The sequence below is a fragment of the Cebus imitator genome, unplaced genomic scaffold (assembly GCF_001604975.1).
Source record: "Cebus imitator isolate Cc_AM_T3 unplaced genomic scaffold, Cebus_imitator-1.0 Scaffold242, whole genome shotgun sequence".
NCBI lineage: Eukaryota > Metazoa > Chordata > Mammalia > Primates > Cebidae > Cebus > Cebus imitator.
Genome location: NW_016107557.1, coordinates 2,423,371 through 2,435,693, shown reverse-complemented (window position 1 = coordinate 2,435,693; position 12,323 = coordinate 2,423,371). Strand labels below are relative to the sequence as shown.

The following is a 12,323-nucleotide window of genomic DNA, read 5'->3' as shown; positions in this document are numbered from 1 at the left end:
CCCAGTCTGTATTTTATGCCTGGTACCCCAGACTAGAAGGGCTGAGGTGTGGAATCTATCCCCTGGGTTGAATGAACACTGCTTTTTTTTTTTTGGCCACAGGGTTTTGCTCTAGGGCCCAGGCTGGAGTGCAGTGGCATGTACCCACAAATTTCTGGGCTCAAGCAATCATTCTACCTCAGCCTCTCAAGTAGCTGAGACCGCAGGCACATGCTATCACCCAGCTAAGTTTTTTGTTTTAATTTTTTTTTCTTTTTTGAGACAGAATCTCACTCTATCGCCCAGGCTAGAGTGCAGTGGCATGATCTCGGCTCACTGCAACCTCCGCCTCCTGGGTTCAAGTGAGTCTCCTGCTTCAGCCTCCTGAATAGCTGGGGCTACAGGTTCACGCCACCACACCCGGCTAATTTTTGTATTTTTAGTAGAGACGGGGTTTCACTGTATTGGCCAGGCTAATCTTGAACTCCTAAACTTGTCATCTGCCTGCCTCAACCTCCCCAAGTGCTGGGATTACAGGTGTGAGCCATCGCACCCGGTCGTTTTTTATTTTTTAATTTTTGTGCAGACAGGGTCTTGCTATGTTGGCAGGGCTGGTCTTCAACTCCTGGGCCCAAGCAATCCTCTTGTCTTGGCCTCCCAAAGTGCTGGGATTATAGGCATGAGCCACTGTGCCTGGCCAGGGTTTGGGAATTTTTAGGGGAAATAGATGTGTTGGTCAATAAATGAGAAGCGTTTCCAGTGCTCTCATAGCTACCCGAGCAGGTGCGGCAGAACCTAAGGTAGGTGAACATTGCCAGATCTAGAGAGACAGGGAAGAGGCTTCCTTCAGAGAGGGAAGCGGCAGGGCTGGGGAGCAGGCCAGGTCAGGAGGGGCTGCATCCGCCACCCTAAGGAGTCCAGACTTTCTCCTGTGTGTGTGGGCAGGGGTGGTATACTCGTTACTAAGGGTTTGTCTCTCAGCTCAAAACCACCTTCCCCTGCTCTGCAATTTGATGCTAAGGCTAAGACTCTGCAGACATGTTTGTCTCCCTTTGGCAGCTGGCACCTGTTAAAATTTAGCAGGAGGAGTGAGGGAAGGAGATGGTGGGGGAAGGGGCTGGAAGAGGGAGAAGGGACCTGCTCACCTGCTGTCCTTGTCAGCCTCCCTCCAGCTCTCCACACGCTCTGAGCCAGACTCCCGTGCCCTGTAGAGGCTACGGCACCAGCCAGGCAGCACCCTCTTCTTAAGGCCCCCCTTTGAGCGTGTTGTGGCAGCCACAGCAGTGCCCTGCACAGAGGTCCAGCTCTCAGCTCTGTGGCCCTCCTCCTCCCAGCTTCCGGGTTCTGACAAGCCCAACCTCTGCCTGTTTCCCCAGCCCTAAGGTTGGTAGCCACCTGTGTGGTGAGCAGGTCTCTGCAAACCTCCCTCCAAAGTCCAAGGAAGCTGAGAGGCTCAAGAAAGAGGCTGACAAATCCAGCTTCTTAGAAAAGAAACATTTATGTGGGACTTACAAACAGAAGCCAGGTTTGTGTCTCTGGTGACTGCGAGTCGAGATGGCAGACCCTGCGCCATCATCCCCAGACCCAGGGTTTATACACCATTGGGAAAAGGTGTGCGTGCTTCAGAAGAGATGTGTAGGACCATTGAAATATGATAACATCAAGGTCGTTTGACCTAAGGGCAGGATTTATGGTAAAGTACCTGCTCTTACACAAGGAACAACACATAAACTGGAAATCTTGGAGGCTTCCGGGAACAGGGGTTAACCAGAAGCCAACATGGAGGATCAGCGTCTTTGGTGGAGCTGCTTTGGCCTCCTCACTGCCTCCTGCGTTTAAGGCCTGTGCTGCCTCAGTTTTCTGGTTTTGCCTTTTTACTTGCATCGCCAATTGCTTTCTTTCTTTTTTTTTGTTAAGGCGTGCACTTTATTCAACTGGCCTCAAGTCAGTGGACAGGCAAGCCCTAGCTGCCTCCACCCACTCCCAGGGAGACCAAAATCCTTCATACATGTCAAGTTCAGGGACAAAAAAGGGGTAGCCACAGAGGCTAAAATCTTTTAAAATAAAACAAAATAAAAAAAAGTATTAAGGTGAAATTTAAAAATTTTTTCATTACATAATTTACAACAAAAGCAATGCTGTTACCTCCCATGTGGACTCGGGAGAGGACTGGGCCATTCTCCTTAGAGAGAAGTGGGGTGGCTTTTGGGAGGGCAAGGGACTTCCTGTAACAATGCATCTCACGATATTTGGAATGACTTTATAAAAACAATGTACACAATCAAGTCCTCGGCCACATTGTAGAACTTTGGGGGATGCTCGCTCCAACCGACTGCTGTCACCTTCACCGTTCCAGTTTTTAAATCCTCAGTCAAGCCAAAAAAAACAAAAACAAAAACAAGACAAAACAAAAAAACAAATAAAGCCAAGCCAATCTCATCTTGTTTTCCACGCAAGTTAGGTTTTGTCAAGAAAGGGTGTAATGCAACTAAGTCACAGTCTGCCTAGAAGCATTTGTGGTGGACGATGGAGGGGTCGGACTCATCTACTCCTGCTTGCTGATCCACATCTGCTAGAAGGTGGTCAGCGAGGCCAGGATGGAGCCACCGATCCACACGGAGTACTTGCTCGGGAGGAGCAATGATCTTGATCTTCATCTTGCTGGGTGCCAGGGCAGTGATCTCCTTCTGCATCCTGTCAGCAATGCCAGGGTACATGGTGGTACCGCCAGACAGCACTGTGTTGGCATACAGGTCTTTGCGGATGTCCACGTCATGTTTCATGATGGAGTTAAGGGTAGTTTCGTGGATGCCACAAGATTCCATGCCCAGGAAAGAAGGCTGGAAGAGCGCCTCAGGGCAGCGGAACCGCTCGTTTCTGATGGTGATGACCTGGTCATCGAGCAGCTCGTAGCTCTTCTCCAGGGAGGAGCTGGAGGCCGCTGTGGCCATCTCCTCCTCGAAGTCCAGGGCGACGTAGCACAGCTTCTCCTTGATGTCATGCACGATTTCCCGCTCAGCCGTGGTGGTGAAGCTATAGCCACACTCGGTGAGGATCTTCATGAGGTAGTCAGTCAGGTCCCAGCCAGCCAGGTCCAGATGCAGGATGGCGTGTGGGAGGGCATACCCCTTATAGATGGGCACAGTGTGGGTGACTGTCACTGGAGCCCATCACAATGCCAGAGGTACGGCCAGAGGCATAAGGAAAGCACGGCCTGGATGGCCACATACATGGCTGGAGTGTTGAAGGTCTCAAACATGATCTGGGTCATCTTCTGGTGGTTGGCCTTGGGCTTCAGGGGTGCCTCAGTAAGCAGCATGGGGTGCCCCTCAGGAGCCACATGCAGCTCGTTGCAGAAAGTGTGGTGCCAGATCTTCTCCATGTCGTCCCAGTTGGTGACAATGCTGTGCTCGATGGGGTACTTCAGGGTCAGGATGTCTCTCTTGCTCTGGGCCTCATCACCCACGTAGGAGTCCTTCTGACCCATGCCCACCATCATGCCCTGGTGCCTGGGGCACCCCACGATGGAGGGGAAGACGGCCTGGGGAGCATCATCGCCCGTGAAGCTGGCCTTACACATGCTGGAGCCATTGTCCACAACGAGCGCAGCAATATCATCATCCATGGTGAGCCGGCGGCAGGTGTGGACGGGTGACGGAACGGCAAGGGCGAGGCTCTGTGCTCGCGAGGTGGACGCGGTCTCGGCCACCAATTTCTTTTTTTGTTTGTTTGTTTTGGTGCAGACGGAGTCTCACTCTGTCGTCCAGGCTGGAATGCAATGGTGAGATCTTGGCTCACCACAACCTCTGCCTCCTGGGTTCAAGCGATTCTCCTGCCTTAGCCTCCCTAGTAGCTGGGATTACAGGCACCTGCCACTACGCCCAGCTAAATTTTTTTGTATTTTTAGTAGAGACAAGAGTTTCACTATATTGGCCAGGCTGGTCTCGAACTCCAGACCTCATGATTTGCCCACCTTGGCCTCCCAAAGTGCTAGGATTACAGGCATGAGCCACTGCACCCGGCCACCAATTTCTTTTTCTTTTCTTTTTTTTTTTTTTTTGTGGGGGACAGAGTCTCACTCTGTCTCCCAGGCTGGAGTGCAGTGGCACAATCTTGGCTCACTGCAACCTCCATCTCCCAGGTTCAAGCAATTCTCCTGCCTCAGCCTCCGGAGTAGCTGGGATTAAGGCACCCAGGACCATGCCTGGCTAATTTTTTTTTCTTTTGAGACGGAGCCTCACTCTGTCACCCAGGCTGGAGTGCAATGGCGTGATCTTGGCTCACTTCAACCTCTGCCTCCTGAATTCAAGCGCTTCTCCTGTCTCAGCCTCCCAAATAGCTGGGGCTACAGGCGCATGCCACCACGCCCAGCTAATTTTTGTATTTTTAGTAGAGATGGGGTTTCATCATGTTGGCCAGGCTGGTCTTGAACTCTGACCTCAGGTGATCCACTCGCCTCAGCCTCCCAAAGTGCTGGGATTACGCAGGCGTGCGCCACCGCGCCCCACCTGATTCACGAATGTCTTATATTAAATTATCTCTGTTGAAATGCTAAGGTTGTTTTCTGTTTTCTTGACTGGACCATGACTGATGTCACACTGGGTATGAGGTCTAAGAAAACGGACTCTCATAGATTAGATTACGGGATTGGTATGGAGGTGTCTTTGACCTTGACGATAGTGCTGACCTCCTTTCTGGTAGGAAACTGAATATTAGTAATCTACAGCACATGGGGCCATCACTATTAGTCAAACTGTCATCAACAGTTCACTGCGATGATGTGTCTGCTATGCATTGAAGGACCAAGTGGCTGCTGCACTTAACTGTCATGGCAGCAACGATGATGACAGAGCTGCTGGGATGAGGCTTCTGGGTTCTTTCTTCTCTTCTCTTCTTTTTTTTCTTTTCTTTTCTTTTCTTTTCCTTCCTTCCTTCCTTCCTTCCTTCCTTCCTTCCTTCCTTCCTTCTTTCTTTTCTTTCTTTCTCTCTTTCTTTCTCTCTTTCTTTCTTCTTTCTTTCTTTCCTTCGACAGGCTCAATCTCACTCTGTCAACTAGGCTGGAGTGCAGTGGCATGTTCACAGCTCACTGCAGCCTCCACCTCCTAGGTTCAGGTGATCCTTACACCTCAGCCTCCTGAGTGGCCAGAACTACAGGTGCATGCCACCATGTCCAGCTCATTTTTTTTTTTTTTTTTAGTAGAAAGGGGGTTTCATCATGTTCTCCAGGCTGGTCTCAAACTCTTGGGCTAAAGCAATCCACCTGCCTTAGCTTCCCAAAGTGCTGAGATTACAGGCATGAGTAAGCACACCCAACCTAGGCTATTTTTGAGCAAGGAATCCAGTATCCAAGAGCATGGCTAGAGGAGTTGGCGATTCGGAGTGTATTGCCAATTAAATTCAGTAACCTCCTAATGGTGACTGACAAAAGTTCATTCTGAAATATTGAATACTTTTGAATATGTATTTGTGTTACTTTATAGTACTATAGCAATTTAAACAATGCTAACAAATGGATACATTGGGGTGCCTGCTAAAAATGATTTCTAGATGCTTTACAGCTTATCTTAGAGATTCAGATTCCTGGAGTTGGAAGGGATCATCAGCTCCTCTTACAACATCCTGCAGGCGATCATTCTGTTCCTACTTGAAGACTTCCAGTGACATGCTCACGGGTTTTCTGCAGCCCATCCCAATTTTTAATAGAGCTGACTGGGAGAATTTCCAAATCTTGAGCAATGTTCTGCCTTGCTGTAAGTTTCAATTATTAGTCTTTGTTTTCTCCTAAGGAGTTATGGAGTCACGCAGACTCGTTCTGGCTCTAGGGTGGACCCAGAACTGGTTAGTGGGCTAACCTTGTTGAACTTGGGAAGCTCTTTTTCGGGAAGAAGAATAACAATTATGAACACAAAATTATGTTGCAGGCTCAGAAGAGGCCCATGTCAGCGTGCGGCCAGGAAGCTTCCGTTCCATGAGAGTTGCAGCAAATGCAGCTTTGTTTGGGCCCTTCTTCCTGAGAAGTCTTCACATCATCTTGCTTTCTGCTGCTGTTTCTTGCCTTCTCCACCATAAGCATCCTAATTCACTCATTTGTTTCCTTACACAGTTTCCCTATGGTCAATGGCCCTTCTGAAAAATGGTGAAGGCCAAGCGCGGTGGCTCACGTCTGTAATCCCAGCACTTTGGGAGGCCAAGGCAGGTGGATCACCTGAGGTCAGGGGTTTGAGGCCCGCCTAGTCAACATGGTAAAACCCTGTCTCTACTAAAAATACAAAAATTAGCTGGGGATGGTGGCGGGCACCTGTAATCCCAGCTACTTGGGAGGCTGAGGCAGGGGAATTGCTTGAACCCAGAAGGTTGCAGTGAGTCCAGACCATGCCATTGCACTCCAGCCTAAACAGCAGAGTAAAACTCTGTCTCAAAAGCAAACAAACAAACAAACAAACAAAAAAAGAATGGTGAATAGGGCCAGGTGTGGTGGCTCACACCTCTAATTCCAGCTATTTGGGAGGCATGAGAATCTCTTGACCCTGGGAGGCAGAGGTTGCAATAAGCCAAGACTGTGCCACTGCACTCTAGCTTGGGCGACAAAGCAAGATCCTGTCTCAAAAAAAAAAAAAAAAAAGAAAATGGTGAATAAATAGTAATTGCCTCTGGGGAGGGAAAATGGTAGACAGTGGACGAGGTGGAAGGGAACATTTTCACTATGTGGCCTCCTGAGTTTTTTCTTTTCTCTATGTGCATATTTATTTAAATATTTAGATACATTTCAATCACATAGCTAAACAAATAAGTTTTCAGAGAACACCTAAACTGAGCATGAAACTTCTGGGATGGCCTGCTCAGCCAGATCCAATGGGACTATGTTCTACATGTTACGGTGGAGGGTGTCCAGGTTCCCGGCATCTTGAGCAAAGAATTGGACAAAACGCACAGCAAGGAAAGCATGAAGGGCTTTATTGAAAATGAAAGTACACTCCACAGTGTGGGAGCGGGCCCAAGCGTAGGGGCCCGAGGGTCCTGTTACAGAATTTTTGGGAGTTTGAATACCCTCTAGAGGGTTCCACTGGTTACCTGGGGTATGCCCTACATAAACGAAGAGGATGAAGTAAAGTCGCAAAATCATTTACTGTGGAGAGGGTATTTCCTGTGATAGCTGAAGTGTGAATAGGCCTTATGTTCCCTACTTCCAGACCCTGTTTTCCTGCCTCACACATACTCCTAAATATCAGGGAATCCTAACACTTCCATATGCTGCATTCCACACCTCTACAGTTACTGTTTTAGTGGGCCTAAGCGGAGGATTTTACATTTGCCCAAATGACATTTTCCTTTGCCAAGCTGTCCACAAAATTTCTTAAAGCCTTATTCTATCATCCTGTTAATGACTTAAGTTTGTCATCTGGAAAATGAAACCATGTTCTCATTCACTCAATTCTAAAATCATGAAGTGCCTGCTAGATTCAAATACAAAGAAAACCAAATAATTGCATAATGTAACTATGGCTAGAGCTAACTCAGAGCCAGTTGAGCTGCCAGGGGACCAGGTGAGGGAGTGGGGAAGGGCTAGGAGCGCAAAAGTCCAGGTGGGGAAAATGTCTTCAAGGAACCCCAGAGAAGGTGGTCTCAGCTGGGTGCCATGGCTCGTGCCTGTAGTCCCAGCACTTTTCGAGCCTGAGGCAGGTGGATCAGATCAGGGAGATCAGCCTGGCTAACATGGTATAACCCCGCCTCTCTCTATAAATAGGTAAATACGTATGTGTGTATATATACATGCCCGCACATGCATACACGTACATACATATACATGCCCACACACATATAGAAGGTGTGTATGTGTGTGTATGCATACATATGCACACACATGTATACACATAGAGGTACACACAAGTGCACACATACATGTGCATACACACGTGCACATACATGCACATACATGCACACATGTACACACACGTATACACATACGTGTGCAAATATACACATACATGTGCACACACATGCATACACGTGTATACATGCATACCCATACACATACAGGCATACATGTATACACATATACACATCTATACATGCATGTATACATGTATGCATACATACACAATTATACATACATGATACACACATATACACACACATACACATACACGTATGCACATACATGTATACACATCCATACATGCATATGCATACACTCACATGTATACAGTACATGCATGTATATGTGCACACACACCACACACCTACATGTATACACACATGCATACACATACATATGCACACATGTACACATACATGCATGCATGAATACAAGTGCATGTATACACACAAATACCTGCATATACATACGTGTATACACATACGTGCATACACATACATACATGTGTACCCATACATACATGAGTTTACATGCATGTGTATATGTACATATGTATGTATGTGCATGCATGTGCATGTATGTGTGCACATGCATGCACATGCATACATGTAAGCACATACATGTAAGCACACACGTACCTGCACACACATAAAACATGTATATACATACCCGCAGGTACACACATGTACACACATGCATACATGTACGCACACATACACACATACATGTAGACACATACATACAAGTACATATATGTGTGTATACATACATGTATACACATATATACATAGGGAGTCTCATTCTGTCACTCAGGCTGTAGCATAGTGGCGTGATCCTGGCTCACTGCACCCTCTGCCTCCCAGGTTTAAGTGATTCTCCTGCCTCAGCCTCTCTGGAGTAGCTGGGGCTACAGGCGCCCTCCACCACGCCCAACTAATTTTTGTATTATTAGTAGAGACAGGTTTTCACCATGTTGGCCAGGATGGTTTCAATCTCTTGACCTCTTAATCTGCCCACCTCAGCATTCCAAAGTGCTGGGATTATAGGCATGAGCCACCATGTGGTGGCAGGTGCCTGTAGTCCCAGCTATTCAGGCTGCTGAGGCAGGAGAATCATTTGAATCTGGGAGGCAGAGGTTGCAGTGAGCTGAGATCACAGAACTGTACTCCAACCTGGGCAACAGGACTCCATCTCTAAAAATTAAAAATTAAAAAAAGAAGTCTGGGGTGGTGGCTCACACCTGTAATCCCAGCACTTTGGGAGGCTGAGGCTGGTGGATTGCCTGAGGTCAGGAGTTCAAGACCAGCCTGGCCAGCATAGCGACACCCAATCTCTACTGAAAATACAAAAATTAGCCAGGCGTGGTGGTGGGCGTGTGTAATCCCAGCTACTCGGGAAGCTGAGGCAGGAGAATCACTTGAACCCAGAAGGCAGAGGTTGCAGTGAGCTGAGATAGTGCCACTGTACTCCAGCCTGAGTGACAGAGTGAGACTTTGTCTTTCTCTCTCTACATATATATGTATACGTATATATATACACATACATATAACTTTATATTTCTATAAAAGAAAAAAAGTTGGCCTCACCTGAGACACCTCCCCTCACCTCAAAATGGAGGTGCCTAGGCTAGGCCTGCAGATGTGTCTGAGAACCCAGCTTGGGGGTGGGGACGGGGATGGCTTCTGAGTCTTTGCAACTCCCTTGTACAACTGCAATGCACCAGCTATGCAGCAAGGCTAGGATGGCCAGTGCAGTTCCCCAGCCCTCAGAGACCTGCCAGGTAAATACCTGTGTAACCGCCTATTGTCAGGTCTGAAAAATCACACATAGAATTTGGCCTGGAGCTGGACTCCTCAGACTGGAGTGAAAATAGAACATGACTTCTCAATGGAAGTGTTATTCATGTTTTGGTCGGATAATGCCTTGTGTGAGAAGCTGTCTTGTGAATTGTAAGGTGTTTAGATGCCTCCCTGGCCTCCAACTACTAGATGTTAGCTCCCCACAGCTTGCGATCATGAAAAATGTCTCCAGACATAGCCAAATATTGCTGGGCAGGGCAAAATTGCCCTGGTTGAGAAGCATGGAAATAGAGGAATATGCTATTTACAAATTGTTCAGAATTCTATTTGTGTGAATCTACTTCTGTCTACCTTTTTGCCATTGCCCTGGGAATGTTTCCTCTGCCCGAAATAATTTTTCTCTTCTTCTCTATTTGTGAAGGCCACTTTTACCCTTACTTCCCTCCTGAAGCTTTCCCAGACTTTGCTCCAGACCTCCTGAGAGTCCACCCTGTCTTTTGCATGACTTCTGGACTAAACAAAGGCTTCTTTTGTTTTGTGTGTCACACTGTTTTTCAGTGATTCCCTTACATTCTACTTCTCTCTGGACTGCAAGCTCCCTTAAATTTCCCCTGAGGACAGGGACTGTGCTTTAGTCTGTCTGGGACACACCTGTGAACACACAGCACTTGGTCAGTACACACTACATGGTAAAGAAAGTGGGCCTGGACCAAGAAGGGCCAGGGTGAAGAACCATGCATTTCCCAGAAGACTGGAAAAGCAGTAGCTAAAGATGTGCAAAAAATACCAGCACAGACTGATAACCTGAAACAAACAAACAAGAGAATTTCAGGGAGAAATCATCCTCCAAATGAAGTGCTGTTGAAAATCCAAGTAGTGGTCAGGCGTGGTAGCTCATGCCTATCATCCCAGCCAAAAAAGCTTTTTTATTAAGCAAAGTGTGGGCACTGATATCAGGAGTAGGGCAGAGCACTGAGGGGCCGGGGTGCAGGTCAGCATATCTGGCTGCCATGGTTCTCTTGCATCAAGGGTCCCCTGGTGGCCTGTCCAGCAGCAATGAGACTCAAATCAATTGTTCAGCATTCCTTCCTGAAGTAGCACACTGGACACCTGGTTTGATATTTAGGTTTCATAAGGTCAGTTCCTAGAATTTTTCAAGTACAAGGGATGTTAAACATGAAGTAGGGGCCAGGTACAGTGGCTCACACCTGTAATCCCAGCACTTTGGGAGGCTGAGGTGGGTGGATCACCTGAAGTCAGGAGTTCGAGATCAGCCTGACAAACGTGGTGAAACCTCATTTCTACTAAAAACACAAAACTGGCTGAGTGTGGTGGCACATGCCTGTAATCCCAGCCACTTGGGAGACTGAAGAACGGAATCACTTGAACCTGAGAGGTGGCGATTGCAGTGAGACAAGATTGCACCATTGCACTCCAACCTGGGCAACAAGAGTAAAACTCCATCTCAAAAACAAAACAACAACAACAAAAGAATACAAAAAATCATGAAGTAGGAGCCACATCCCATTCCCATTCTATCTCACTGAGACACAGGACTGGTGTTCTTGAAGTTAACACCAGAGGCAGTGGAATTGCTGAATGGCAGGGGCCTTAGGGGAGCTGTGGCTGTGGCATGAAGATGGAGCCAGGTGAGCTGGGGGAGAGGAGGGGCCATCGTTTCCCTCTACTAGCCACCCTGCTCTATCATCATGCACCCCTGACCCTGGGGATGCTGAAGAGTTTCCAGAGACTGTTATGGAGAGAGCTAGGTTTAATTCAGAGCCAGAAGAGAAAGAGCTTTCCATGAAGAGGCTGAGTGTGTGTGTGTGTGTGTGTGTGTGTGTGTGTGTGCACGCGTGTCTCCTGAAGGGGTTGTGTCTGCAAGGGGTTGCTACCAGAGGGCCCAGTGACAGAGCCTAAGAAGCTTCTCAGCAATGGGGGTGTCACTGGATGAGAATTGGGGATGGGACTCAGGGCCTGGAAAAAGAAGAGATTTCTAGCATTTTTGCTTTCTGAGTTGATTTAAGCTGGATCTATATTTCATTTATATCACTCTTTGCACCACCTAAGAAGAATAAATGTACTGAGAAGTAAAGACATTCCAATGAATCAGCCAGGCATAGTGGCTCACACCTGTAGTCTCAGCACTTTGGGAGGCCAAGACAGGCAGATCACCTCAGGTCAAAATTCGAGATCAGAGAGAGAGATCCAAGATGACTGATCACTAGCAGCTCGGGATTGCAGCTCCCACTGAAAGCGCAGAGAACGAGAGGACGCCACACTTTCAGATCAATTTTTGTTGCCCATCCACCAGGAGATTCCCAGCGGAGGAGCCCCACGTGTTGCCAGCGCGACTCTTGTGGCCGGCGAGGCGGTTTTGCCGCTGCCTTGGAGCGGCGGTTCTCGGTGCAGAGTCAGAAAAGCACCATCAAACTTAAAGCCACTGTTTCGGCCGGCACAGTGGGTTGCTCAGATTCTAGCGCCGGGAATCAACAAGTTGGACGTCCATTCAGAAACCCAACTATAAATACGGTAATTATAAAGACCACAGATGGATAAATCTATAAAGAAGGGAAGAAAACAGCCTAAAAAGGCTGAGAATACCCAAAATCAGAATGCCTCTCCCTCTACAGGGGATCACAGTTCCTCATCAGCAACGGAACAAGGCC

General features: G+C 47.7%; 1 pseudogene across 1 annotated transcript; it reads right to left on the bottom strand.

Moving 5' to 3' along the window:
* Window positions 1-2,078: 2,078 nt before the first annotated feature.
* On the bottom strand, window positions 2,079-3,684 carry LOC108282499 (annotated as a pseudogene). Its single transcript, XR_001816443.2, has one exon. The product of XR_001816443.2 is annotated as an actin, cytoplasmic 1-like (transcript).
* Window positions 3,685-12,323: the final 8,639 nt, after the last annotated feature.